Below are 5,000 nucleotides of genomic sequence, written 5' to 3'. Positions count from 1 at the left end.
TATAGGCAACGCTTCCAAGACTTAGAAAAATGTAGGGAACAAACTTTTGTTGAATTTGCCAGGGCGAAGGAACAGTATGCTAGCGATTGGTTTAAGTCCAAGGAGGTGGGAGATTTTGAGAAATTGAAGGAGTTAATGTTGGTGGAGGAGTTTAAGAGGTGTGTCCCGGATAAGCTGAAGGTCCACCTCGAAGAGTTAAAACTCGAGACTGTTCAGGAGGTAGCCATCGCTAGTGACGAATATTGCTTGTCTCATAAGAGTGAGTTAGGGGGAGTAACGACAAAGGTGAATTCTGGTTGGGTTAAGATGGGTAGGAATAATAATGCTAATCCTAATAATAATGCTAAGGTGTTCAGTAGAAATAATCAGGGAAGTAATAATAATCAGGGTAATGCTAATAATAATTTTTCTCCTAACAGAGGCAATAGGCCAAATATATACAATCCAGAGAAATTGAAAACATTGACTTGCTTCTTTTGCAATAAGAAGGGGCACGTAAAGAGTATGTGTTATGCGTTTAGAAAATCTCAAAACGCTAATGTTAGGCCAGTGATGGGCGTGGAAGAGAGAGAGAGAGAACCTACCCCAACAACATCCGCTGATCAATGACTACCTGGTTGTTTTGACAGATATTTGTCCTTCGGTAGTGTCTCCTTCGCCAATTCGTCCGAGAAAAGACGAGTGCGTATTTTGCGTGATACCGGTGCAGCTCAGTCTTTGATACTAAGGGAGGCATTACCTTGTAATTTTGTACCCAAAAGTGGGGAATTTGTGTTATTGGCTGGTTTTCCTGATTCCGTAAAGTCATATGCTATTGAAAATTTTAATTTAATCTGCCCTTCCTTTGCAAGAGATTTGAAATTGGCCATAGTTGATAAATTCCCGGTTAAGGAGGTTGATGTTGTGTTAGGGAATGATGTGGCTATGAAGAATAATAATTGTCCGATATTGATAAACCCTGATAGTGAAGTAGCAGCAGTTACTCGTTCTAGTGCTAGAATTGTTGACGCTGCAGAGTCAACAATTGATGTAGATTTAAGTAGTTTAGATCGTAGTGATAGCCTAGCTGTAGATCTTGGAATGTTAACGGACAAGTTAAATTGGACTACTGAAGAGCTAATCAAAGCCCAGAAAAAGGAGTTTCGGGAACTCCCTATCGAGACAGGGGAGGTGTCTGATATGACTGGTCCAAAATTTAAGATAATTAATAATATTTTATATAGGTTGAGTAGGCCTATGGGGGTGGATAATGTTGATTATGAAATTGTGAAACAGATAATGGTTCCTTTTGGTTACAGGAAGGAGTTAATGTCATTGGCGCACGAAAGTGGTCTGGCCGGCCATTTTGGAATTCATAAAACTTCTTGCAAATTGTTAGGGAATTATTATTGGCCGAAGTTGAAGGCAGATGTAAAGAAGTTTGTCAATAGTTGTGATGTGTGCCAGAGGGTCGGTAAACCCAATCAGCGGATTCCAAAATCGCCTCTATGTCCTATTCCCGTAGTTTCCGAACCTTTTAAGGAAGTCATTATTGATGTGGTTGGACCATTACCGAAGACGCGTAGTGGTAATGAGTATATTTTGACAATCATGGATAGGATGTCTCGATATCCCGAGGCAATACCACTACGTACAATAAAAAGTGTTAAAATTGTAGATGTACTAATTGACTTTTTTACCAGGTTTGGGATGCCTAAGATTATTCAATCGGATTGTGGTTCTAATTTTGTTAGCAGGTATTTCAGAGATAAAATGGCAGAGTTAAATATAAAACATGTGACCTCTTCTCCATATCATCCGGAAAGCCAGGGAGCTCTGGAGAGATTTCATCAGACCCTGAAATCCATGGTAAAGTAATATTGTTTGATTAATGGTTCTGAATGGGATAAGGAATTACCTTATTTGTTGTTCGCTTTTCGTTCTGTCCCAAGTCAGTCTTTAGGTTTTTCGCCTTTCAGCCTTGTGTTTGGCCATTGTGTTCGAGGTCCTCTTGATGTGGTTCGTGAGTCTTGGGAGGGAGACGTCCCTGAGGTTAATTTATTGGATTATGTGTCTAATCTAGGCGATAAATTAACCAAGGCTTGGAAATTTGCGGGTGAAAACTTATTATGTAGCCAAAAAAGAATGAAGTTTTTCTTTGATAGAAGGTCCAAGGCACGCGACTTTGCGGTAGGCGATAAAGTATTAGTTTTGTTACCCTTCCCAGGGAATCCATTGAAAGCTTCTTTTTCAGGTCCTTGGAAAATTTTGAAAAAAATAAGTGAAGTTAACTATTTAGTGAAGACACCTCAAAGAAGGAAACCTTTTCAACTGTGTCATGTAAATATGTTGAAAGCTTATATGGAACGGGAAAAAGTCATTCCTGTGGCAACTATTGGGAACACGGTAGATTCTGAGAACAATAACCATTTTTCTTTTTCAGAGGGGGAGGGTATTGATGATAATTGTTTTAATGGATGTGAATGGCGGTCGGATAATAGAAAGTCTTTGGAAAAATTTTCGGGAGTAATTTCACATTTAGGTAAGGAAGAACAAAGGTCTTTGAAAAATTTAGTATCTAATTATAAAGAATTATTTTCGGATATACCGGGTAGGACTTCGGTCCTTGAACATGATGTAGAGGTAGGTAGCGCCACTCCTGTGAAACAATCTCCTTACAGGTTGAATCCCTTCAAAAATGAGATTGTAGCAAAGGAAGTGGATTATATGCTAAAACATGACCTAATTGAACCTAGTCAAAGTCCTTGGTCATCACCTGTTGTATTGGTCAAGAAATCCGACGGTGATTTCAGGTTATGTTTTGATTACCGTAAGTTGAATGAGTTATCTAAATCTGATTGTTATCCATTACCTCGAATTGAGGATTGTATTGATCGAATGGGGAAGGCCAAATACATTAGCAAATTCGATTTGTTGAAAGGTTATTGGCAAGTTCCTCTTTCAAAGCGGGCAAGGGCCCTGTCTGCTTTTGTAACACCACAGGGATTGTTTCAATGTAAAGTTATGCCGTTTGGTATGAAGAACGCGGTTGCTACCTTTCAGAGGTTAATGAATACTTTAGTCCATGGTTTAGAAGGATGTGTTGTGTATATTGATGATATTGGTATTTATAGCGATGATTGGGAAACCCATTTAAAACGTATTAGGGCACTATTTGAGGTGTTGAAAAAGGCAAATTTGGTAATTAATTTAAAGAAAAGCGATTTCGCAAAGGCGAAGGTGGTATATTTGGGTCATGAGGTTGGTAATGGTAAAGTTGCTCCTAAGCAGGCCAATATCGAAAGTATTGAAAATATGGTAGTCCCTAAATGTAGGAGGGATGTCCGAAGATTCCTTGGTTTGAGTGGGTACTACCGAAGGTTTGTTAGGAATTTTTCGGATATAGCCGATCCGTTAACAAATCTCTTGAGAAAGAATGTAGCATTTGTCTGGACGAATGAAACGCAAAGGGCTTTTGATAATTTAAAAAGAGTTTTAATTAATTTCCCTGTCTTGAGAGCTCCTGATTTTGACCTTCCTTTTTCTCTTGCCACGGATGCAAGTAACGTTGGAGTAGGAGCGGTGTTGTTGCAGAATGACGAGCAGGGAGTTTCTCATCCTGTCGCATTCTTTTCAAAAAAATTGTCCCCCGCCCAACGTAAGTATTCAACTGTGGAGAAAGAGACACTTGCGTTAATATTCGCTATTAATCATTTTCAGGTTTATCTCTCCTCCTCAGATACACCCATTAAGGTCTTGACAGACCATAATCCCCTGACCTTCATCAGCAGATACAAAAATAAAAATCAACGATTGATGAGGTGGAGTCTCATGCTGCAAGAGTGGAATTTAGAATTTTCCCACATCCCAGGAAAAGATAACTTTGTTGCCGATTTTCTCTCTCGCAGCGTTGAATATTAGTTGATTGACAGAGGGCTATGCAGTTATTAAAGGTAGTATCTGTATCGTTCTAATTATGGTGTGTGTGCTGTTGAAGTGGGCACGTAGTGAGTAGAAGTAAATGTATATTTAAGATTTATTAATCATGGTTTGTTTACAGAAGGCTATAATGTTCTGGGTATATTATATGGGATCTTTAAGGTTAAAAGGTGAGGGTGATCACTGGTACTTTCCAATGATTGATTAATTAGATGGGTCATGGGCTCACGGGTCTGTAGCACAACAGCCGTTTTTTAGGCGCTACAGGCTGGTGTATGAGTGGTACCCTAGACTGAGTTAAGGTTAATCTACTAAGGTTTAGAGGTTTCAGGTACGATAAGGTTTATAATAAGCTAAGAAAAGAGATAGGCACTGATCTGGTATTCTGTATTTTCAGGCTAATAATTACACTTCATCGATTTTGTTTGTTTGTTTGCGCAGGGGAGTCTTGTGGTGGTCTTCTCTGTGTCGTTCGGTGTGTGTGTATGTATTGGACACTATGGTGATAAGTGTGATATATAACACTGAAATAGACAGTGGTTTTTGTGATCAATATTTATTGATAGTAAGTGAGGTGTATCCCTGAAAAGGAACAGTGTATTGTGTGTGGAAAAGGTTATAGCTTTTGGACTATATATACAGAATCCGGTTGTTAGTGCAATGACTCTTAATTAAGTTTATTAACGATATGAGTGATGTGAAATTTTTAGGTTGGGTACCTATTTATCAGATGGTGATGTTTTGGTTTTCTGGTTTTGGAAAGTTTACTTGTGATTAATTTAGGTTTAAGATTTTTTTTTAGTATCGGTTATATATTGCTATCCTTGTGAGCTGCAAACCTTGGTACTTGCCCCCCTCTTTCCTTTTGTTTGTCATGTTTTTGCAATTTGTTTAATAATTATTTTTGAGTGTTGGTTTAATATTTAATATTTTTGAGTGTTGGTTTAATATTTCATAATGTGATAACCTGTATGTTGTAATTTAAATCACTTTAGAAAAAAAAAATTGGAAATTTTTTTTTTGGTTGGGTGAGGAGGTGTAATATTATTGCTTTATTTTTCTAAATTATTTAAGTTTTTATA

Source organism: Palaemon carinicauda, chromosome 12 (genome assembly GCF_036898095.1).
Source record: "Palaemon carinicauda isolate YSFRI2023 chromosome 12, ASM3689809v2, whole genome shotgun sequence".
Classification (NCBI taxonomy): Eukaryota; Metazoa; Arthropoda; class Malacostraca; order Decapoda; family Palaemonidae; genus Palaemon; species Palaemon carinicauda.
This window is presented reverse-complemented; position numbering follows the sequence as displayed.